Genomic DNA, 26,674 nt, shown 5'->3' on the forward strand with positions numbered 1-26,674 from the left:
AATTGTCTATTGACCAAAGAGCACACTCTACTTGTGCTTTACAAAATTGTTACTGGAAGAAATTTCATTGTTTAAGAATATATTATCAGATGTTTTAATAATGCATTTTATAATGTGTTATATCTCCCTTGCCTTCCTTAGACTTCTAGTATTTGGATTTGTTATTTAAATAAAATTTCCACTAACAGCATCTATTACCTACACAGCAACTGATGAATTTCTTCTTTTATTTTGCCCTTTCTCTTTGACCACTCTTTTTTAATCATGTTACTTCCTATTTATCTGCCAGAATATATAATACCTACATCCTGGTCTTTAGCCTTGTCCCCCACCTTTGCTTCAATCTTGGATCTACCATGAAATACATTAAATTGTCACCAGAAGTCCTCCAATAGAAATAAGGAATGAAAGTAAAATAAAGACATTATTGGACAAACAAAAATCAAAATTTATAACTCATAGACAGTGAATCAATACTAAAGGAGATTCTTCAATAGAAGAAATTTGAGGCACAATGAAGGAGTTTGATATAATCAAGTGAACTGATAAATGTACATAAATCAAAATAGGCATTAACACTAAAGTAATGTGAAAATGCCAACAATGATTAATTCCAGAGGTATTTAAAGAAGATAGAGCTAAGATATTAGAGAACAGTAACATGGACAGTGAGGAAGGATAATTAAAAATACGCTCTACCAACTGTCTTGTATTATTTATGAGGGGTAAAGAGTGATTCCTTTTAGGTAATGATGCTTTCAGCAATTGCAAAAGATAGATTTGGCCATTTGTGGACAAGTATGACAAACCTTGACAAATACCCTCTCCTAGAAAAAAGTGAATATGAATGTAAGTTAAGTAGGTATCTAACTACAGTTATAGATTACTACTGAAAGCCTTAGAAGAGATTTACAAAATTAGTGTATATATTTATATATATAAAATCTCATATGCTCATGTCAATTTTAAAAGGGAGGATGAGCTGTTTTTTCATATTTATATTTAGGATTTAAAATTTTTAGCAAATATATTTTTCAAATCATGGCCATTAATTTGTAGAGATAATATTTGAACTCAGTTTTTTATTCCACCACACATACACACACACACGACACACTTTAAAAAAGTAATTGAGATTAAAAATAACCTTTCAAAAAGTCTATTCAGTAACTATCAAATATCTTATTGAATTGAAAAAAGAAAACTCTAGGTCTGTATATTGTATATTTATTCAAGGACCCCAATATTACGCAGAAAACTGTATAACAGTTTTAACATTGGAAATAGAGCTGTCTTCCCCAAATACTGTGTTATAGAGATGGAAAACAGAATGACAGATATCTTCAGCACCTGGGTAAACACTTGCAACTTATATTTGTATTAGATACCTGAGCCTGTTAGGGAGTAGATGTGATTAATATACAAGGACATATTCAGAGTAAAAACACTGATATTGCAAAATGTGTGCCTAGATACAAACAGAAAAGGACAATGTATCTAAAGATCAATTTTAAGTAAAGAGGCTTAAATTCTATGCTGTTCTAATAGTTGGCAAAGTCCACCAAATGAAGAAGTAACGTGCTGCTTTTTGTAAAATCTGGTAAAATGTTTAAGTTACCTGATTCAAAACAAAAGCACATAGAAAAATCACAGGGAGCTAGGAGGATGGGAGTAAAGGATGGAGAAAGAATGAAAAGAAAAATTCAGATAAATTGTAGTCACATTTTGGTTTCTGTTGATGGTTTTGCAAATTCTCCCAAAAGAAAGGCAAAATTTTAGTCAATGTGTTTAAGGCCATCGCAAAATGTCCTGTAGAGAGGGAAACAGGAGCTCTTCTATAAGGCTGGTGGGACTGCAGGGACTCTCTGGGTAACTGGTTCTTTTCGTCCCTTTATTTACATGGCAGTCTCCCAGTCCAGTGCAACGATTTGTGCAAGGTAAAGGTGGTTTATAGAGACAATCAGATTTACTGCACATTCCACCCTTGCTGGTATCAGAACCACAGTGCCCTGGAAAGGCTCTAAGGAGAACTACTGAAACATGAACTCCAGATACACGTGGAAGGATGCATTCCAGTTAGGATGCAGTCCCAGGAAAGCAGCTAACATTTGTGATTCTCACTCTAAGCTCTATTTACTTATTTAAATGTATTGAGTTTTCCATGAAGACCTCAAGAAACCTCACACCAGACTAAGAAAGTTACTTCATTACAGTGATCCTTAGGGCCTGACAAAATGCAACTTGCTAAAAAACTTGCTCAAAAAACACACAAAGCTGAGCTCCTGTTGAGAAAGTGTTCTTCTGAGACATGGCTGCAAGAACATTAAAAAACAAGCCATCTCTACTCAGATCTGGGCGATTTCTCCCTTTCCCTTTATCTTGCCTCCTTTTCACTTGGAAAAGTGTGTTCGTGATTGCTTCTTCCTCTATTTGGCATATTTGTATATACCAAAAAAGGGAGAAAAGTAAAACCCCATTCTACAACACCTTTCCCACTCCAAAGGTATTCATTTATCTTTTCTCTGAACTCTTTTCCTTTAGCATTTCATTTGGGTCACCTTTAATCTTTTCTTTGCCACCCATTCAATTTAAGCAGTGTTCTAGGATCCCCTACAATCCTTTGTTTAAATATGTGGGTGTTTTCTTATAATTACTTTTAGATTTTTTAAAGTTTACATTTCATAAAGCATCATTATTATATTATTTTGGAGGTATAAAACAGCATGTGAAAACATCCACATCTATTCCTTCCTATGCCTTGTTCCAAAGCTAAGAGCCATCCATTGATGGTGGTCTGCTACTCATTCAACAAACGTTTTACAACTAAAGACAACCAACTTCATGTGAGATAAAGGCTGAGTGAGGATTTTTTTTAACTTTTTTTTTTATTTTAGTATCATGAATCTACAATTACATGAGGAACATTATGTTTACTAGACTTCCCCCTTCACCAAGTCCCCCCCACATACCCCATTAGTCACTGTCCATCAGTGTAGTGAGATGCTGTAAAATCACTACTTGTCTTCTCTGTGTTGCACAGCCATCCCCATGCCCCCCCCCCCAGATTATACATGCTAATCCTAAGGCCCCCTTTCTTCTTCCTCCCCCTTCTCCCTCCCTTCCAACCCATCCTCCCCAGTCCCTTTCCCTTTGATAACTGTTAGTCCTTTCTTGGGTTATGTGAGTCTGCTGCTGTTTTGTTCCTTCAGTTTTTTCTGTTTTTATACTCCACAGATGAGTGAAATCATTTGGTACTTGTCTTTCTCTGCCTGGCTTATTTCACTGAGCATAATACCCTCTAGCTCCATTCATGTTGTAGCAAATGGTAGGATTTGTTTTCTTCTTATGGCTGAATAATATTCCATTGTGTATATGTACCACATCTTCTTTATCCATTCATCTACTGATGGACACTTAGGTTGCTTACATTTCTTGGCTATTGTAAATAGTGCTGCAATAACCGTAGGTGTGCATCTGTCTTTTTCAAACTGGGCTGCTGCATTCTTAGGGTAAATTCCTAGAAGTGGGATTCCTGGGGCAAATGGTATTTCTATTTTGAGCTTTTTGAGGAACCTCCATTCTCCTTCCCACAATGGTTGAACTAATTTACATTCCCAACAGCAGCGTAGGAGGGTTCCCCTTTCTCCACAGCCTCATCAACATTTGTTGTTGTTTGTCTTTTGGATGGTGGTGATCCTTACTGGTGTGAGGTGATACCTCATTGTGGTTTTGATTTGCATTTCTCTGATGACTAGCGATGTGGAGCATTTTTTCATGAGTCTGTTGCCATCTGAATTTCTTCTTTGGAGAACTGTCTGTTCAGCAACTCTGCCCATTTTTTAATTGGATTGTTTGGTTTTTGTTTGTTAAGGTGCATGAGCTCTTTATATATTTTGTATGTCAACCCTTTATCAGATCTTTCATTTATGAATATATTCTCCCATACTGTAGGATGTCTTTTTGTTCTATTGATGGTGTCCTTTGCTGTACAGAAGCTTTTTAGCTTAATATAGTCCCACTTGTTTATTTTTGCTTTTGTCTCCCTTGCCCGGGAAGATATGTTCATGAAGAAGTCACTCATGTTTATGTCCAAGAGATTTTTGCCTATGTTTTTTGCTAAGAGTTTTATGGTTTTATGGCTTACATTCAGGTCTTTGATCCATTTCGAATTTACTTTTGTGTATGGAGTTAGACAGTGATCCAGTTTCATTCTCTTACATGTAGCTGTCCAGTTTTGCCAACTGACTGAGTATTTTTTAATGCAAAAATATAAACCACTGTTCTTGTGCTCTATTTTAGAGGTCACTATGTTGAGAGGAGATCTCCAAAACTGCAATATAGGACAGGCTATGAGAAACATATTTTGAATCTGTCTGGATAGATGTGTATAGGCATTTATAAAAACAAAAACAATTTACTTGCTTGGATAATCAGATAAAACATACTTAAGAAGTAGGTATATTCAACATGTTCATTAAGTTAAGAAGGAAAAGAAACTTCCTGTATTATTAGAACTGTGAGGTGCCAAAATGGAGAAAAAAGTATTTATTGAGCTAAGCACTATGCTAGGCATTTGGCACATATTCTGATTACCATTATTAACTCTATGTAGAAGCATAAATTCATTTAATGCATGTGAAGACTAGGCAACCAGGAAAAATAACATATAAGTGTCAATTTCTAATGACTAATGGAATTGTTGTTTGATATTAGGTCAATGTCATTTACTATCTTTTAACTAAACTGCATTGTGATATTTATTTTTCCTCATCTAGGACTTTGAACTGAGGTAACATCGTATGCTTAGGAAAAGGACCCGGTGTGTAAAATAAAAATTTATAAAAGGCAATAGACTAATGGATTGTTCCTGAAAAATAATATAGATATTTTTCACATTTGACTTTACTGTTAAGAGACATTATTGAGCAGGACTGCTGCAACTCTCTGAATCAAGAACACTTTGCTCGATCTGCAAGGGCAGGCTGCACAGGTGCTCCAGGAGAGTGAGGGATTCTGACAGTGACTCTTTTAGCCTCCTCTCTCTTTTCTGAAGTGTCCATTTCCTGTTTCCACAGAAAATGAAGATGACAGTTCTACTTTTTAACCATTTGTTTTTTATCAGTTCTAATACATGTTAATTTACTTTGTGAGCAAAAAAAAAACTCGTAGATTCTGTAGGAAAGAGAACTAATCCACAGTAATAGAAGCTGATTCCCTACATCTTTGGTATTTTCACAAAGAAACTGGCAAGAGCAAACCTCTTGCCACATCATTTTCATGGAGAAATAAATTAGAACAATACAAGCTATGATGTAAAATATTCGAAGGAATATTGGCAACTGGTTTTTTATTTGTGTTTTTATTGTATCAATGATGAAGAGTGTCAAATATGAACAAATGCAGTCCAATTTTTATATTTATTGTCTTATTATTTGTAAAGTATGGGTAGAAAGAACATTTTGTCTCTTGCATTCTAACAATGTACCAGTCCAGAATGAATGGGTTTCTGCCCAGATACAAGTGGGTCATTCAGCTGGTCAACAAGGATGCCTCTTGTGAGAGCAGATTTTTTTTATGGGGACAGCTGTCTAGCAGGAAGTGTATTGCCATGTGGTCTTTTTGAATTTAGCAAAAGGCTGCCAAATACTCCTAGTAATGACCCATTTAATTTTATAGTCAGTACTTTCACATAGTACATTAATAATAACAAATCTGTATGTGGAACTGAGGTTACTGTAAGTTGGTAACAGAGAAGACCAAATGTAAATATATACTACATAATAAGTGACACCATTTATGTATTCAAGTGACATGATTTTTAGTCACTCTGCAGAAACAAGTAATCTTGAATGTAACTTCATTTCCTAGAACATCAGAATCCCAACCTCAAAAATGCTCATAGTACCATTTTACAACCATCCCATGGAAGAAATATTTTCTGCTATTACAGGGACATGGAAGTAATAGAGTAATTTTTATTAAGCTTGCCTATGAAACTCTGTAAGGATCAGCTTTCCCTAAGCTGCTATGGGAGTATTTAGCTCTGTTTTCACTTTCTTTGAGGTACAAGCATTAACTTTGAAATAAATATGAAGCATCTTAATGTGGTCACTCACAATGAGCAAACGGCCATTTTGGGGAATGTGCCCACCTCCCGTTTGTAGTGGTGTCTAGGTCTTGGTTTGGGAATCGAACATGATGACTTTTGGATAATTGTATTTCATTTTATGCTAATGGATGGATATCAACAGAAAATATTAGCACATCATGGAATTCAATTTATTGGACTCCATGGTGATAACAGAATCATTTACCTTGAGAAAGATAAATTTATAAAGTTTGAGAAACCAGATTCTTAATCTGACATTTATTGCCATTCAATAATTGCGACTCAAGAGTATGAGCAGTTACTCAGCTGAGATGAAATACTTGATTGTATTCCTTCCTCAGAGGGGTCACCAAACCACATTTACACCATGTGACACATCAGATAATTGGCCTTACTTTGATTCAGGTCTTGATCCTTGGGCATTTCTAAAATTCTGTTAATCATGGAGATGAGCTTTTAACAATATTAGAGGCTGTGATAATACGTGCTCTGACTCTACTACCTTGTTGTCAGTTCTCACATCCTAAAAGATGCTTTCAAGGATCCAGCAGGTGTGAAAACACCGATCAGTTGATGCTGCTTTTCTGCCAAATGTTGATCATTTACATCCCCCTCTTTCTTCTGTCCCCACTTCTACCTGATCAAGTCCATGAACACATAGAATCCCTTCCTTGCTCCTTAACTCCTTATGATGGCAAACCCTACTGTCTGAACAATCCTGAAGGAATTAGAAAGGAATTGTGGATCTTGAGTACAGAAGAATATAAGCTGTATGCCAGGACCCATTACAGGGGCAGATAACATTAGTGCTTTGACAAGACACAAGGTTGGTGGACAAACTTAAGTGTACTGTTCATAGGGTGACTACCCATCCCTATTAGCATGAGATTTTCTCAGTTTTAGTACTGAAGTACCCTGCCCTGGGAAACTTCTCAGTATCAAGCAAATGGAGATGGCTGTTCACTCTAGTTCTGAACCTGATCTATTCAATAATTTTCAAAGGAATTTTACTGGGGCCTCCAATGTGTACAGGATAGAAAGCCATCACATTTTGCCAAGATTGCTGGTTTTATGTTCCATGAAAAGGGCCCTTGGTTTCAGTGTTGGCTCCTTCTAATTCAGATGGGTCAGGTTTCTGTCTCCCAGAATAGGGTTAACTGTATAAGGTATTTTACTAGCAATGGTTCTTAGTAATCGGTGAGATAAATAAAGATACAACTATCTGATAAATAACACGAATAAAATGTTTGCTGGAGAGTAAAACTGGGTGAATACAGTGATGTTAAAAATAATACTTTTTAAAAATAAAAAGGCTTCTACAGTAACTGGCAATTCTAACATGAAACTTAGTATTATACTGACATATGATTGATGAGTTTCTAATTTAAAATTGCATAGTTGGGTGGTTGTGTTTGGCTGGTTTGTTGAAAATTGTGATCCTTGCATCACTCAACCTTTCTTGATCTCATGAGGTATTTCCTATTGATCAACTAAAAAATGTTCTATTTGTTTAATTTTGACCATCTCCTTGAATGAACTATACATAAGAGATGAGATAATCATGTAATCACTTTTTTCTATCCTCTCATTGAAGCCTAGTCTTTGCCCAATTTATTTACCATGTAGTTTATTTTGCTTCTAAGAAGTCCATATTTTTATTTCCTTGTTTTTTAACCCTGGGAAAATACATTGCCTTTGACTTCTACAGTAAAGCATACAATTATTTTCAATGTTTTATGGTTTTGAATTTTATTTTTTACACTTTGGTCTTGTCTGTAACCAACTTACAGTAACATTAATTCCAGGTCTAGATTTATTATTATTAATACACTTTTATGTAGTAATGCTAATATAAAATTAGGGCAACAAAACCATTAGGCTGTTTTCTGTCCTAATTTGTCTTTATATCCATATATAAAGTTATAACTTCAAAATAGGAAGTGTTAAAAAAAATTCTTACAGATCAGTTGATTGCTATTTTCTAAAGCCATATAAATGATTAAACATTATAAGTGATGAAATAACAGACTGAAGAAGAATTTGGTCATTTTGAGTGGTAGCATAATAGAGTGAAGGGTAGGAAATATATTTTTTCCCTTCCAGACTATATGACTACAAACTACAGTACTTTACTATCTCTCATCTGTTGAGAATTCTCTCATTTTCATTTTTATATGAATAAAAAAAGATATGTTAATATAAAAAAACATCCTTGGCCATTGAGGATTTGGTGAGGCAAGGATCATTATGTATTTAGAGGGGTCGCATGATGTAACATTACAAAAGCCCAGATTCTGGCGTCACATTACTGAGGTTTGAAACAACTCTGCTACTTACCAGCTCTATGACCTTTGGCAAAACGCTCAAACTCATTTGCCTTAATCTCTCATCTGAAAAACTAGGGTATTAATAATACCTACCTCATAAGATGTTATAAGTAGTAAATAAGTTAATATATATAAAGAGCTTTGAATGTACAGATATAAGAACTCCATGTATTATTATATATATCATTTTGACTTATATCTCCATTTCTCCAATTTTGTGTGTAGATGAAAGGGAAAATGTATGCCAAGGTACATTCATCTTCCTACCTCATAAAATCTTTCACTATAGGTTAGGAAAATAGAGTAAACAAAACTCTTTATAAGAAAAAAGATGTAAGCTAGTATCTTAGTGATTAGTGAGGGCTAGTGATTTAAGAATTTTTTTTCAGTTATCACATATTAAAATAATTTATCTTATTCCCTAAGACCCAAAGTGGCTCTTTAATACCATAATAAAGAGATAATTATAACCAATCAATGTCTGATGGTCAACTCAATTTGGTAAGCCCTGAGTCAAAGAGCAAATTGATCTTAAAATACAAGGAAGTTCTCAATGTGTGTGTGTGTGTGTGTGTGTGTGTGTGTGTGTGTGTGTGTGTGTGCTGCTCAATATTCTCCTGTTCTCAAGACTGAAACTTGGTATTTCATTTCTATATTTTTTTTCTTTCTTGTCATACCTAAATATACAAATACATCATTTAAAGTTTGCATTTAATTTTTATTAAACCCAATGTTTCTTTTTTCATCTGTAAGACAGAGTTAATGCCTACTTTTTAAACTAAGGAAAGAACTGAAGGGCATAATGTATAGTAAGCAAATTGAACAGAGATTGGCTTGGGAATATTTGACAACCTTCCTCACCTACTTCCCTCCAGCTGTTCATTCCTTTTGGTTTGTTGACTTGGAAACTGAGTAGCTTAGTCCACTGTGATCTCCAAAACCTTATTAAAATCGTCCCATCCTCTTCCCTCACAAACACTGGAGTTAGGTTTTAGGCCACACTCAACTTTGAATTCCTCCCACAGTAACTTTGGAAAACACTCTCAACCTGCCTCAAAATTTGCGTCCACTTACTGTTCATACTACTTTGTACTTTCTGTTTTTCTTCTTTTCTAAATACTTTCAGTAAGAATGATTTCTATGTTACAACCAAAATTCTTAGGTTTTCTGATGATCATACCAAGTGAATCCAGATATAAAAACCTGAATTCATATATAAGGACTGTGTACAAGGAGATCCAGTGTTTGGAGAGGGATGACTCCATTACAACTCCCAGAGCATTTTTGTTATATTGAGTTAAATAGAAGGGTATGCATGTGTGAACACACACATACACAAATACACACAATTTCACACATTCTATTAAGGATATCTAAGCCACAAAATTAATATAAAATTAACCTTCCATTCATACAAGGTTCAACATTCTGCTCACACATAAATTTTTAGAAAACAAACAAAAGAAGAGCCATCTAAAAATTCATTGTGCTAAAGACTTAATCACAAAGTAAGACATTTGTATATTTTTGGCAGATACGTTAGAAGTAAAGGATCCTTTTGTAAAAGAAAGTACACTCAATCTGCTGTCCCTGGGAGTCCATCTCAACTCTAGCCATCCCTACCCACTAAGACGACTTTTGTGAACTTAAATAGTGTTAGTTTAAGAATGAAAATCCCTTTATACAGACACACAAACTTCAACTTAACAGAAATATTCTGCCTTCTAGAAAACAAACTCTGCAGTGACCAAAATGTAGGCTTTGTTGAAAGTGCATATTTTGATTGCCTGAGCTTTCCAAACAATTGAGTTGATTGTCCCATAGCAACACTTGGTGGACAGCCTGGTTTACTTCAAGTCCAACTCAAAAGGTACACCCTACTTACATTTAAATCTTAAATTAAAAGACACACCCTGCTGACTGTTGTTTGCATAAACATTTCAGATGTACTTCTACTTTGTTCTGCTGATAGTGTGTTATGTGCTAAGAACATGACCGAAAGTTACTTCAACTCTGCTCTGGTAAACCGCGCTCCATTTCATTATAGAGACAGGGTGGCACATGGTCTTTTACCCTGGGCCAATTATCACCTTCCATGAGAGTTCCATTGTCACTTTCACCTAGGAATAGGAACAAACCTAAAAATGAGGAGGAGAAGGATGAGGGGAAGGAAGACGGGGAGAAGAGATAGGAGGAGGAAGGCAAAATAAAACATACCAACAAAATTGTTCTCTGGTGTAGTAATTGACAATCCTAGAAGTCATGTGTATGACATTTTTCATTAAGAGCAACTGGACTTCTCCCCTTTGCTTGACCCTCTGTGGGTAAATTTGCAGTATTTCCAGAATCTCTCACCTGGCTTTAGTGCATCTCCATATCAACAGGGGTTCCTAAGGGGTGGAGGAAAGTAGTTCATCTCCGTATCTACGGGTAATTACCCGGGAAACCGAGGGCTTATCTGAACCTGAGAGGTTTGGGGGAGGCTTTGCTTTCATCTACTATAGCAGGAGAAAGACAGCCCCGGACTGCAGTTTGTAAGCAATGCACGGGTTTTAAACTTTATTTCTCCCTTTGACTGATTTCAGTTTTGGAGGCATTTTGCCCCGAGATTTCCTCTCCCCAGATTTACATCCATCATGTTTCTTTTGAAAGAGATTTCAGGGGTTGTAACATCATGAAACTATTTCTTGGGGGTCAGCTGAGATTGTGAGTTTTAAAATTGAAGTTATACCTACTCTTCCACATATTGAGAAATTTCATTTTCAATTTCCTTCTTTATGCATTATTTAAAACCAGTGAAGAGGGATGGAGGACTAAAGGACCTTTAGTTTCTGTCAAAAAAAAAAAAAATACACACCTCTTTTATCTTATCTATAACCTTCATGGTAGGCAGAAAAAAATGGCTAGAAGTTGCAGTCATATTTTTACATTGAATTCCTTGCCCTGCCTTGAGTCAGACAAATGACTTTAGAAATTCTTAAAATCAGTGGATTTGAATGATCTCACTTCCTACCAAAGGCAATGAAAAAACTAGGGAAGAATGGAATTAATTTGAATTGAGTAGACTGTGAACAAGGTACTGAGTAAAGTACCACATATGCATTAATTTCATTTTTAATTAGATCACCATCTCTGAATTGAAACTTAAGCTATATGTTCCATTATTTCCAAAGATGAGATTCTAGTCATTTGCTATTCATAAGGTAGATTCCAAGCTATCAGGTTTGTAGAATGGTATAGTTCTGAGCCAAGCACAATAGAGAACAATAAAGATAAATCTATTATCTGATTAGATGCTCAGTGTACTTATATAATCTATTTGGAAAAATAAGATTAACAAACACACCGACAAGTGGAGAACACTTGAGCACCTGCTGGGCAATATTAGTTTAAAAGGACTTTATGAATTCAGTTATAAAGAGATCAAAGTGCGTAAAAAAAAGTGAAAAAGGAGAGAGGTGGTGTTGGGAGGAGCTGGGCTCTGAGAAGAGCCTGACATGAAGTACAGGGTCAGATGTGGATCCGACCGAGTAGAGAAGGAAGCATGCTGCAGAAAGATTATGATTGTTTAGATAGAGCATGCTCAAATTATAGGAATTTTTCCTCTGATAATCCCCCAGAAGTTTGAAGGGTATATTTGCAGAGACAAATAAGAGACTTTCCCTTTTGAGATGCATAAGCAAATGTAGGCTGGATTTTCCAAACAGAGCATAAATATTCAGAAATTTTAGTTGAGGAAAATAAATGTGCTTGGCACACATAGAACAACATTTACATTTAATCTTCTGCAACAGAAAGGTAAACACATGATAATCATATGTGCATGATCCCAGAGTCCAAGTCAAAATTCTACTGTTTAAAATTCTCAACAATAAAAAAAAGAAAGCAAATGAGTAAATGAATTATCATGATATCGTCATATAGTCAGAATCCTAAAAGAGAATCCACTGTAATAGATTTAAAAATAAACTATTTGCAGAGAGCGGTGTCATTTACTACTGTTATTAACAGATCAATCAGAGCACCTCTCTTTGACATGCACTGTGCCTCAACAGTGCAGCTGAGAACCACTCCTCTGTGCTTCATGCCGACAGGTCACCCCGTTTGTGCAGCTGTGAAGTTCGTGATGTGGTTAGAGTGCAAACATCATTGCTGAGTTGCTCCTTTGCCAGTCAGACGGTCTGCACACTATACACAACTATACATTCAACCCCTTAAGTCCCAAGTAACTAAAAGGGGAGATCCGAAGAAAATTGAGAAAGCTCTTTAAGTAAAGGGCAAAGACTTCCTAGTAATACATTTTGACAGAAGCTGTTTCTTCTCACCAAGTAAGAAAAAGAATGTGTTTTTTGGCGGGGAGGGAGGGTAGTATTTCAGTGTACTAAGAAATTTTGTCGATTCACTAGAGAATCAGAGGGATGGAGGCATGAGAATTCAGTGACTTGGATTGACACTGGGCTAGCAAAATAGCCTGTTAGACAATCATCATAAAAAATGTACAGATTATGAGAGTTCTATAATCTGATAAAGGACTGCTAAATCATGGGGAAAGGTCTTTAGAACTTTGCTATTCAGAGAGTACTCCACAGATCAGCAATAACAGCACTAGCTGGGACCTTGTTCAAATGTGGATGGCCAGGTACCTTCCCCAGAGAGTCTGCATCTTCATAAAATTCCCCAGGTTATCATAAAGTTTAAAAATAACTGTCTTAGAAGACTAGGAGAGCTAAGAAGTGTGGTTATAGGGTAGAAGGTTAATGTGAACAGAAATCCTCAAGAAAGAGAAAGAAGAGGTCTGAAAATTCTGTAGAATAGCCAGGACTGTCCAAGAGAACATGCTGGAACACTCCGATGTGGCTCACGGGAGCTACCATTTTCAACAAGTAAGAAGGGAAGGGATTCAAGCTTCAAGGTTTCATTCCACAGAATAATTCAACCTACTACCAATCAGACCTCAAGAAGGGATGATGATAATATCAATACTGCCAGCTACAGATTCTTTCTTGAAAAACCTTAACCAGACATGAAGAGTTAGATAAAATTTGGGATCTCCTGTAACCATATTATTCAATAAATCACTATAAGTCCATACTATATGCTGGTCAATTACAGTAGTTGTACTTGTTGAGCAAGACAAAAATCTCTATCTTCAGGGCATTTAAAAGATTTGTCTTCTTTTTTGTTTAGATCAAAAAAACAATCATGATTAAAATCACAACAAGGAATAGAAACAAAGGGCCTGATATCATTATCTAGGCTGCTAGGCACATGGCAAAGAAGGGTTTGAAAATCCTTTATGGCCAGACACTTTTGAAAGAACACCTCTATTATAATAAGTTGTAATTATGTGTGTATGCATTTGTAAGCAAGTATTCAGTTGGATCACACCATTTTGAATCTTGTCAAACATTTTTTCCTGTCGTTTCCTAAATCCTAATTAAGAAAAAAAACAAAAGCAACCCCAAGCTTCGGGAAGTGCCAAGAATGGCTCCAGGCACCATATTTCTGATCTAGTCTTCTCCCATATTTACATCTGACCAATGGTGGAATTTTTACTCAAACTGGTTCTCGCTCCCAGATATTTGACTCTGGAAATTAGAGGCAGCTTCACAAGCAGCCAGAACTTGGAAACTGTAGGGGTGGCTGTCTTCTATCATGTACTTACAGAAAAGACCAGTCTTCAGAGAGACTAAAGTAAAGCTGTGCAGACATTGTAGTTCATGTGACCTTTCTAACTCTGCTTCTATTTTTTCTTCAAGTTTGACTTTACTCTATGCTTGTAGATTCAATATGAGAAATATATCTCATGATAAATTCCTCCTCTACACTGTAAATTAATTCCTTAGATTAGTTTCCAGTAGCTTTGATTTCACTTAGAACAAAAAGAATATTAATCAAGATGCCCAGTGCCTATGCCGATATGATCTTGACATTAGGACAGCTGGACCACTAGTGGAAAAGCCACCCATTAGGAAGCTGGTACCTATGCTCAATAATGTTCAAGCAACCTTCTTTAAAAATTTATCTGCTACTGCCTCTTGACTGACTATATCAGGTTGTAAAATCTTAACAACCAGTGTTTACACTTGGTAGTGCCGTTATGGCTACATCTCAACTCATTCGCACTTGGTCAAGAACAATGAAACTAAGTTCTTTTAGGGCCATTCTTGGCTTGTAAAAGGCCCTGTGTTTCAAAAACTTCAGCGTGAATAACAACCTGTGGGGCTTTGGAAAACATTCAGGTTCTCAAGCCTCATTCCTTTCTTAGTGAATCAAAAATAAGAGACTGTATATTTATAACAAGCTCCAGACATGGTTCTGATTCAGAAAATCCAAGGAACTTACTTTTAGAAACATATGCTAGGCTGTAGTTCTAAACCCAGAGCTGCTCATAACAACAATCTGAGAAGCTTTTTCAAAATATACATGTCAAGTACCACCTCAGACCTGCTGAATCAGAATTTTGGCCAACTTGTATTTGCATAAGATCCCCAGTGACAGTAAAGCACACTTCTAGTTAAGAACAGTGGATTTGAGGCACTCAAGGTTGATTGATTCTGCTGTGCCATGTAGGTGGCCTCCTTCCGTTTAGCTTTGCTCTGCGACACAAAAATATTTTCTTTCAATCGACACTTTCAATGTTTAAGATTGTTTAAGTCTAAACTACTCACCTATTAAAAATCCATGATCAAAATACTGCCCTTCCTTTATCCTTTGATCAGAAGTGGATTTTTCTAATTTGGAAACTTGCCCATAAATGTAATTTAAATAGTAAATAACTGGAGATGCAATTGACTTTAAGAGATAAACTCTTCATTTATTTATTTGACTTTGCAGTATATCAAAGTTCTAAGGAAGGCCAAAAATCTAGACATCTTCATACTAAAAGAAAATCATACTCCATCTATGCTATTTCCTGCCACTTGCCTTTTAGAACTTATTATCTCAAAAGACAAACAAGGTCTTCTTTATATGAGATACCAAGATCAGAACAAGAAATCAAACTCTACACCACTTTTTTATAGGACAATTTAACCTTTTAACAGTTTCTTGTAGGACATTAGCGATGCATTTTAGTGGGCATAAAATTTCCCCAAATTTCTGCAAATTTGTACATTGCCATTTGTGTGCAGAAATAAGTATACCCTCTGGGGCTTTTTATTGTCACATCAACTCATTGGCTTTTCCATGAGATGAGTCCCCCATCATTTATTTAGAATTGATCTTTGAAGGAATCCCTGCTCCCAGAATTTAAGGCAACAGTGCATTGTGGATATATAGATATGTATGTATGTATTGACTGCATGTATGTGTGAGTGAAGGTTATATGTACAAGAGGAGGTGTAAATTGCCTTTTCCAGAATTTTTCATTATGACCAAACCAAACAGAAAAATGAACAAATAAGCTAGACATACTTTGACAATCTATGAAAAGAGAAGTTACTTGAACATTTTAGTATATTAATTTCATTAAATAACATGTAGCTCTGAAAAGAAATGTTTGTAGTCATTGACTTAAGAAGTAGGTTCAACCTAAAAATATTAAGTATAAAAAAGCAAGCTACAGAGTAACACATGGAATAAAATCAGTAACCAAAATAACAAAGGACAAAATATAGATAAGCCTGTATATGTTTATTTAGGTGTGCATATTAGATGTGAGCAAAAATATACATATTTAAATGATACTTCAAGGAGTAGGATTGGGAGAAATTAATATTGTCTTTATGTGTTTCTATAGGGTTAGACTGATGCATGGACATGTTATATGTTGTACTTCCAAAAGTGTGACACAGAAAAAATAAAAAATTGGTAGACCATGAGAGCAAATTGAAAAACGAAGATGAATAAACATTCGTTATAAAAATAAATAATGGGGAGCCAGGATGGCGGCGTGAGTAGAGCAGTGGAAATCTCCTCCCAAAAACACATAGAGCTATGAAAAATATAACAAAAGAAAAAATCTTCCTAAAATAGAGACCACAGGACACAGGACAACATCCAGACCACATCCACACCTGCAAGAAGCCAGCGCCTTGTGAAGGGGGTAAGATACAAGCCCCAGCCCCGCGGGACCCGAGCGCCCCTCCCCCCCGGCTCCCGGGGGGGTGGAGAGAAACCCGAGCGGTTTTTTTTTTTTTTTTTTTTGGCGAGCGCTTTTTGGAAGCCTTAGAGGGACGGGCCCCCGTTGCTGGGGAGGCAGAGTGGCGGGACCCGGTGAGGAGGTGCCTGGGAACGGCGCCGGAGGACAAAGAATATCCCCGCGTTTCTCCCTGCAAGACCGGCGGGCGGGTGCCCTGAGACCGGTGCCTGAGGAACGGGAGGAGGTCGCGCGATTTTTCCCCTTTTATTTTTTTCTCTTTTTGGCGAGCGCATTTTGGAAGCCTTGAAGGGACGGGGACCCCAGTGCTAGGGAGAGGCAGGGTGGCGGGACTGGTGAGCGGGTGGCTGGGACCGGGCGCCTGAGGACAAAGAATATCCCCCCGTTTTTCCCTGCGGGACCGGTGGGCAGGTGCCTGGGACCGGCACCTGAGGACAAAGAATATCCCGACTTTTTCCCTGTGGGACCGGTGGGTGGGTGCCTGAGACCAGCACCTGAGGACGGAAGAAATCACGCGTTTTTCCCCTTTTTATCTCTCTTTTTGGCGAGTGCTTTTTGGAAGCCTTGAAGGGACAGGGACCCCGGTGCTAGGGAGGCAGGGCGGCAGGACTGGTGAGCGGGTGCCTGGGACCAGTGCCTGAGGACAAAGAATATCGAGCGTTCCTTCCCTGCGGGACCGGTGGGTGGGTGCTTTTTGGAAGCCTTGAAAGGACAGGGACCCTGGTGCTAGGGAGACAGGGCAGCAGGACCAGTGAGCGGGTGCCTGGGACCCGGCACCTGAGGACAAAAAAAAAAAAAAAAAAAAAAAAAAAATCGCTGTGTTTTTTCCTTTTTTTTTTCCTTTTTTTTTTTCTCTTTGTTTCTGTTCCCTCTCTCATTGTTGCTGCTGTTGTTTTGGGTTTGGGAGAGTGCTTTTTGGAAATCTTAAAGGGGCAGGACAGGTCACTTAGACCAGAAGCAGGGAATCTGGGGATCTCTGGGGCACTCTAACCCTCTGGGCAGCAGGGAGCACAGAGGCCCCTTACGGAGATAAATAGTCTCCTGGCTGCTCCCCCTCCAACGGGGCTCCACCATTTTGGAGGAACAGCCCCAGCCAGGCCAAGCACCACAGCAACAGCGGAGATAAACCCCAAAGCAACTGGGCAGGAAGCAGAAGCCCTGTCTGCGCACAGCTGCCCAGCACAAGCCACTAGAGGTCGCTGTTCCTCCCAGGAAAAGGCTACAAACCAACAAGAAGGGAAGCTCTTCCAGCGGTCACTCTGTACCAGCTCTGCAAACTATCTCTATCACCCATGAAAAGGCAAAACTACAGGCAGACAAAGATCACAGAGACAACACCTGAGAAGGAGACAGACCTAACTAGTCCTCCTGAAAAAGAATTCAAAATAAAAATCATGAACATGCTGACAGAGATGCAGAAAAAAAATGCAAGAGCAATGGGATGAGATGCAGAGAAAAATGCAAGAGCAGTGGGATGAGATGCAGAGAAAAATGCAAGAGCAGTGGGATGAAGTCCGGAAGGAGATCACAGATGTCAGGAAAGAGATCACAGAAGTGAAACAATCCCTGGAAGGATTTATAAGCAGAATGGATAAGATGCAAGAGGCCATTGAAGGAATAGAAGCCAGAGAACAGGAACGTATAGAAGCTGACATAGAGAGAGATAAAAGGATCTCCAGGAATGAAACAACACTAAGAGAAATATGTGACCACTACAAAAGGAAAAACATTCGTATTATAGGGATACCAGAAGAGGAAGAAAGAGGAAAAGGGATAGAAAGTGTCTTTGAAGAAATAATTGCTGAAAACTTCCCCAAACTGGGGGAGGAAATAATCGAACAGACCATGGAATTATACAGAACCCCCAACAGAAAGGATCCAAGGAGGACAACACCAAAGACACATAATAATTAAAATGGCAAGGATCAAGGACAAGGAAAGAGTTTTAAAAGGCAGCTAGAGAGAAAAAAGGTCACCTATAAAGGAAAACCAATCAGGCTAACATCAGACTTCTCAACAGAAACCCTACAGGCCAGAAGAGAATGGCATGATATACTTAATGCACATGAAACAGAAGGGGCCTTGAACCAAGGATACTGTATCCAGCACGACTATCATTTAAATATGATGGTGGGATCCAAACAATTCCCAGACAAGCAAAAGCTGAGGGAATTTGCTTCCCACAAACCACCTCTACAGGGCATCCTACAGGGACTGCTCTAGATGGGAGCACCACTAAAAAGAGCACAGAACAAAACACACAACATATGAAGAATGAGGAGGAGGAGGAATAAGAAGGGAGAGAAGAAAAGACTCTCCAGACAGTGTATATAACAGCTCAATAAGCGAGCTAAGTTAGGCAGTAAGATACTAAAGAAGCTAACCTTGAACCTTTGGTAACCACGAATCTAAAGCCTGCAATGGCAATAAGTACATATCTTTCAATAGTCACCCTAAATGTAAATGGACTTAATGCACCAATCAAAAGACATAGAGTAATAGAATGGATAAAAAAGCAAGACCCATCTATATGCTGCTTACAAGAAACTCACCTTAAACCCAAATATAAGCATAGACCTAAAAGTCAAGGGATGGGAAAAAACATATTTCAGGGCAAACAACAGTGAGAAGAAAGCAGGAGTTGCAGTACTAATATCAGACAAAATAGACTTCAAAACAAAGAAAGTAACAAGAGATAAAGAAGGCCACTACATAATGATAAAGGGCTCAGTCCAACAAGAGGATATAACCATTCTAAATATATATGCACCCAACACAGGAGCACCAGCATATGTGAAGCAAATACTAACAGAACTAAAGAGGGAAATAGACTGCAATGCATTCATTGTAGGAGACTTCAACACACCACTCACCCCAAAGGATAGATCCACCGGGCAGAAAATAAGTAAAGACACACAGGCACTGAACAACACACTAGAACAGATGGACCTAATAGACATCTATAGAACTCTACATCCAAAAGCAACAGGATATACATTCTTCTCAAGTGCAGCATGGAACATTCTCCAGAATAGACCACATACTAGCTCACAAAAAAGAGCCTCAGTAAATTCCACAATATTGAAACTCTACCAACCAATTTTTTCAGACCACAAAGGTATGAAAGTAGAAATAAATTCTACAAAGAAAACAAAAAGGCTCACAAACACATGGAGGCTTAACAACATGCTACTAAATAATCAATGGATCAATGAACAAATCAAAATAGAGATCAAGGAATATATAGAAACAAATGACAACAACAACACTAAGCCCCAACTTCTGTGGGATGCAGCGAAAGCAGTCTTAAGAGGAAAGAATATAGCAATCCAGGCACACTTGAAGAAGGAAGAACAATCCCAAATGAATAGTCTAACATCACAACTATTAAAACTGGAAAAAGAAGAACAAATGAGGCCTAAAGTCAGCAGAAGGGGGGACATAATAAAGATCAGAGAAGAAATAAACAAAATTGAGAAGAATAAAACAATAGCAAAAATCAACGGAAACCAAGAGCTGGTTCTTTGAGAAAATAAACAAAATAGATAAGCCTCTAGCCCAACTTATTAAGAGAAAAAAGAGAGTCAACACAAATCAACATAATCAGAAATGAGAATGGAAAAATCACGACAGACTCCACAGAAATACAAAGAACTATTAAAGACTACTATGAAAAACCTATATGCCAACAAGCTGGAAAACCTAGAAGAAATGGACAACTTCCTAGAAAAATACAACCTCCCAAGACTGACCAAGGAAGAAACACAAAAGTTAAACAAACCAATTACGAGCAAAGAAATTGAAACAGTAATCAAAAAACTACCCAAGAACAAAACCCCGGGGCCGGACGAGATTTACCTCGGAATTTTATCAGACACACAGAGAAGACATAATACCCATTCTCCTTAAAGTGTTCCACAAAATAGAAGAAGAGGGAATACTCCCAAACTCATTCTATGAAGCCAACATCACGCTAATACCAAAACCAGGAAAAGACCCCACCAAAAAAGAAAATTACAGACCAATATCCCTGATGAATGTAGATGCAAAAAATACTCAATAAAATATTAGCAAACAGAAGTCAACAGTATATCAAAAGGATCATACACCATGACCAAGTGGGGTTCATCCCAGGGATGCAAGGATGGTACAACATTCGAAAATCCATCAACATCATCCACCACATCAACAAAAAGAAAGACAAAAACCACATGATCATCTCCATAGATGCTGAAAAAGCATTTGACAAAATTCAACATCCATTCATGATAAAAACTTCTCAGCAAAAATGGGAATAGAGGGCAAGTACCTCAACATAATAAAGGCCATATATGATAAACCCACAGCCAGCATTATACTGAACAGCGAGAAGCTGAAAGCATTTCCACTGAGATCGGGAACCAGACAGGGATGCCCACTCTCCCCACTGTTATTTAACATAGTACTGGAGGTCCTAGCCCACGGCAATCAGACAAAACAAAGAAATACAAGGAATCCAGATTGGTAAAGAAGAAGCTAAACTGTCACTATTTGCAGATGATATGATACTGTACATAAAAAACCCTGAAGACTCCACTCTCCAAAAACTACTAGAACTGATATTGGAAATACAGCAAAGTTGCAGGGATACAAAATCAACACACAGAAATCTGTAGCTTTCTCTATACACTAACAATGAATCAATAGAAAGAGAAATCAGGAAAACAATTCCATTCACCATTGCATCAAAAAGAATAAAATACCTAGGAATAAACCTAACCAAAGAAGTGAAAGACTTATACTCTGAAAACTACAAGTCACTCTTAAGAGAAATTAAAGGGGACACTAATAAATGGAAACTCATCCCATGCTCATGGCTAGGAAGAATTAATATCGTCAAAAAGGCCATCCTGCCCAAAGCAATATACAGATTTGATGCAATCCCTCTCAAATTACCAGCAACATTCTTCAATGAATTGGAACAAATAATTCAAAAATTCATATGGAAACACCAAAGACCCCGAATAGCCAAAGCAATCCTGAAAAAGAAGAATAAAGTAGGGGGGATCTCACTCCCCAACTTCAAGCTCTACTACAAAGCCATAGTAATCAAGACAATTTGGTACTGGCACAAGAACAGAGCCACAGACCAGTGGAACAGATTAGAGACCCCAGAAATTAACCCAAACATATATGGTCAATTAATATTTGATAAAGGATCCATGGACATACAATGGCAAAATGACAGTCTCTTCAACAGATGGTGCTGGCAAAACTGGACAGCTACATGTAGGAGAATGAAACTGGACCATTGTCTAACCCCATATACAAAGGTAAACTCAAAATGGATCAAAGACCTGAATGTAAGTCACGAAACCATTAAACTCTTGGAAAAAAAACATAGGGCAAAAAACCCTCTTAGATATAAACATGAGTGATCTCTTCTTGAACATATCTCCCCGGGCAAGGAAAACAAACAGCAAAAATGAGCAAGTGGGACTACATTAAGCTGAAAAGCTTCTGTACAGACGAGAAAGACACCATCAATAGAACAAAAAGGAACCCTACAGTATGGGAGAATATATTTGAAAATGACAGATCCGATAAAGGCTTGACGTCCAGAATATATAAAGAGCTCACACTCCTCAACAAACAAAAAACAAATAACCCAATTAAAAAATGGGCAGAGGAACTGAACAGACAGTTCTCCAAAAAAGAAATACAGATGGCCAAGAGGACACATGAAAAGATGCTCCACATCGCTAATTATCAGAGAAATGCAAATTAAAACTACAATGAGGTATCACCTCACACCAGTAAGGATAGCTGCCATCCAAAAGACAAACAACAACAAATGTTGGCGAGGCTGTGGAGAACGGGGAACCCTCCTACACTGCTGGTGGGAATGTAAATTAGTTCAACCATTGTGGAAAGCAGTATGGAGGTCCATCAAAATTGCTCAAAACAGACCTACCATTTGACCCAGGAATTCCACTCCTAGGAATTTACCCTAAGAACGCAGCAATCAAGTTTGAGAAAGACAGATGCACTCCTATGTTTATCGCAGCACTATTTACAATAGCCAAGAATTGGAAGCAACCTAAATGTCCATCTGTAGATGAATGGATAAAGAAGATGTGGTACATATACACAATGGAATACTACTCAGCCATAAGAAGTGGAAAAATCCAACCATTTGCAGCAACATGGATGGAGCTGGAGAGTATTATGCTCAGTGAAATAAGCCAAGCAGAGAAAGAGAAATACCAAATGATTTCACTCATCTGAGGAGTATAGGAACAAAGGAAAAACTGAAGGAACAAAACAGCAGCAGAATTACAGAACCCAAAAATGGACTAACAGGTACCAAAGGGAAAGGAACTGGGGAGGATGGGTGGGCAGGGAGGGATAAGGGGGGGGGAAGAAGAGGGGGGGTATAAAGATTGGGATGCATGGGGGGGAGGAAGAAAGGGGAGGGTGGGCTCCACAACAAAGAGAGGACAAGTAGTGACTCTACCACATTTTGCTAAGCTGATGGACAGTAACCGTAATGTGGTTGTTAGGGGGGACCTGATATAGGGGAGAGCATAGTAATCATAGTATTCTTCAGGTAAGTGTAGATTAAAAATTTAAAAAAAAAAAAAAGAAAGAAAGAAAGAAAAGGGGGATTAATCAGAAAAAATTAAAAAAAACAACAAAGAAAAAAAAAAAAAAAAAAAAAAAAGAAAACAAAAAAAAAAAAAAAAAAGAAAAAAGACGGAAAAAAAAAAAAACAAAAAACAAAAAGAAAAAAAAAAAAACAAAAAAAAAAAAAAATTAAACAAAAAAATCAAAAAAAAAAACAAAAAAAATAAACAGAAAAAAACAAAACAAAAAAAAAAAAAAACAAAAACAAAAAAACAAAAAACAAAAAACAAAAAAAAAAAAAAAACAAAAGAAAAAAAAAAAAAAAAACAGAAAAAAAAAAAAAACAAAACAAAAAAAAAAAAAACAAAAAACAAAAAGAACAAAAAAACAAAAACCAAAAAAAAAAAATCAAAAAAAACAAAAAAAACAATAAAAAAGAAAAAAAAAACAAAAAAAACAAAATAAAAAAAAAAACAAACAAAAAAAAAACAAAAAAAAAAAAGAAAAAAAAAAAAACAAAAAAAAAACAACAAAACAGAATAAAAAAAAAACAAAAAAATAAAAAAAACAAAAGAAAAAAAAAAAAACAAAGAAAAAAAAAAAAAAAAAGAAAACAAACACAAAAAAAAAAAACAAAAAAAAAAAACAAAAAAAAGAAATAGAAAAAAAAAAAAAAAAAAAAAAAAAAAAAAAAAAAAAAACAAAAAAACAAAGAAAAAAAAAAAAAAAAACAAAAAAAAAAAAAAAAAAAAACAAAAGAAAAAAAAAAAAAAATTAAAAAAAAAAAAAAAAAAAAAAAAAAACAAAAAACAACATAAACAAAAAAAAAAAAAGAAAAAAAACACAAAAAAAAGTAAAAAAAAAAAAAAAAAAAAGGAAAGAAAAAAGGAAAAAAATAAGAAAAAAAAAAGAAAAAAAAAAGAAAAAATAAAAAAAAAAAAAAAAAGAAAAAAGAAGACAAAAGGAAAAAAAAAAACAAAAAAAAAAAAAAAAAAAAAAAAAAACAAAAAAAAACAACAAAAAAAAAAAAAAAAGATCAACGCATGCTTTAAATATCCTTAATGTTGATCACTTAAAGGGTGTCAGATGATCAGCTATGGAGGTACTTTTTTCTGATAATATTCCTTTCTCTTAATTAAAAAAAAAAAAAAAAAGCAGTTATTGTGTGCTGACCTCCAATGAGTTCTGCACAGTGGTATAGAGGGCATGTCAAAGTGTGGGCAAAGGGTCTGTTTGTTTCTACGCAGAAGATCAAGGCCTAGCTTGGATACCCAGAAAATGAACTAAGATACGATATGAGGAGGAGCTTCCGGCATCAGCACTCTCTGGGGGACTCGTGCCTGGGGATGATCATCAAAAAGCCTCCACAGGGATCCGGACGATGCTGCGGTTGTGGCTGCATCCAGCCCACCGTCTCCTGGACTTGCCATAAGAAGGAGGAGGGAGATGTCTAGGCTGGCATGTGCATACAGTGAGACAACGAATTTGACCGGATCTCTACTGTTGGAACTCAACCAGGAGTTGGGAGGGGTGCAAGTTGTAGCACCCCAAAATCTCATGACTATAGACTATCTATGGTTAAAAGAACATATGGGATGTGAACAGATCCCAGAAATGGGCTGCTTTAATTTGTCTGATGGTTCAAGTACAGTTGGACAATATCCATCATATCATAGATAAATTTTCACAAATGCCTAGGGTGCCTAAATGGTTTTCTTGGCTTCACTGGAGATGGCTGGTAATTATAGATTTGCTTTGTTTATGTCACCGTATTCCTATTATGTTAATATGTGTGTGCAAATTAGTTAGTAGTTTAAAACCTATACATACTTAAGGTACTATACAAGAAGATATGTCAAAGAAATAATCAATCCTCCCAAGTTTCCTTCATATGCTACATCTATAGCTTTTCTTCTTCCTTCCTAATTACAAACCTTAAATAGAATTCGTGCCTCATATCGAATTTACCGAGTATCATAATTCCTCCAGGTGGTAAAGATACCTCGAGACAAGTGCTGGGCATAGAAGCCACAGGGCATAAATCTGCAAAGAAGTAAAAAGCTAACCTTTGCAAACAATATGGCTTCTCTCTCACTTACCAACTTTAAATTTCCCTGTATGGCCCCGGAAGATGACTGGTTAGCCAGAGACGGGTAAGATTCCTCAAGGGAGGAACAACCTAAGCAGGCACAGTCGCAGGGGGGCCATCAGGTGAGAATTTGGGGATCAACAGAGGTGAGGCTCAGAACCTCACCCCCCCTGCTTTGAGAGAAATCTTCTGCATCCGTGGATGTCTTGCTGCCCCTTGTCTAGCCTGGATTAATACTTAGTCCATAGGCACACACCTGATCATCTGATCGTCTACATTTGCCTTCTTACAGCACTAAACTATGTTTTCTACCTTTATCTTGCATCTACCTACCACTTCAGCATTTTATTAAAAATAAAAATAATAATAATAATAGGAGAAATGTGGGATCAACATATAAATCAAGTACAAAAATCAAACGAATATTCATATTTGACCTGATGGTTTATAGGTCATATTGCATGATCAAAACCGAAAGTTTCTGTGATGACTGCCCTTGTACTGTTCACCATGTAAGAATTTATTCACTGTGCAAGAATTCGTTCACCATGTAAGTACTTGTTCGTTATGCTTCAGAAGATTGGAGACTGACGAGAATTAGGCTTGAGATGGATTAATGACTGTACATTGAGCGTTGACCCCCCTATACTGAATTTTATTGTTGTTAACAACCATTTGATCAATAAATATGAGAGATGCCCTCTCAAAAAAAAAAAAAATTATACCTGGATTAAAAAAAGGTGAATTGCCTGAAAAAAATAAAATAAAATAAAATAAAATAAAAATGGCTAACAAGAATAAAAGACTCTGCAGTACCAATAATTAAAAATGCAAATCAAGCAACAAAATCCTTTTTATAAAAATCTTAAATTGTAACACATTAAAGATAAGGTAATTGACAGTGTTGAACAAGGCAGCATGAGAACAGTGTTTCTACACAACCGTAGTATGTAGTTTGGAACAATATTTTTGGAAATCAGCGTGAAAATAATTATTGAGCAAATAAAGATGTTAATCTAATTACCTCAGTGGATCCCCTTTCAGGGGGGACAACACCGTTCACACCATGAAAAAAATCCAAAAATGCTTTCTTGTATTTCTCTCTCCATCTCCTTCATTCCTGCATCTAAAAATCCCCTTCCTTCCTCTTATCCACACAATCTCTTGAGAACCATGTTGTTCACTCCATCTTTCCCCCGGCAGAAAGGTTGGTGCTTTCCCAGCCCGGAGCCCCATGCAGAGTCAGGCTTTTCTTGTCTGACAATTTCCCTGCACAGAATCAACCCCAGCAGGGACAATCCTGTTGAATAAAATGACCAGTTCTACATTAAAGGAAATAATCGAAAATATAAACATGCAAACAGTGGTTAAGAGCTTTGACAGTGGTTTTAAATTCTGCTATTTCTTCTGTACTTTACTAATTTTCTAAAATGAGTATATTT

At 36.8% G+C, this 26,674-nt stretch overlaps 1 protein-coding gene across 2 annotated transcripts in view; it reads left to right on the forward strand.

The window, feature by feature from the left end:
- The window catches only part of LOC140845109 (bifunctional 3'-5' exonuclease/ATP-dependent helicase WRN-like), a 290,063-nt gene that overhangs the window by 147,016 nt on the left and 116,373 nt on the right, over positions 1-26,674 (forward strand). The gene's annotated exons all lie outside the window — the stretch shown is intronic.

This window comes from Manis javanica, chromosome 12, assembly GCF_040802235.1.
Source record: "Manis javanica isolate MJ-LG chromosome 12, MJ_LKY, whole genome shotgun sequence".
NCBI classification, from domain to species: Eukaryota; Metazoa; Chordata; class Mammalia; order Pholidota; family Manidae; genus Manis; species Manis javanica.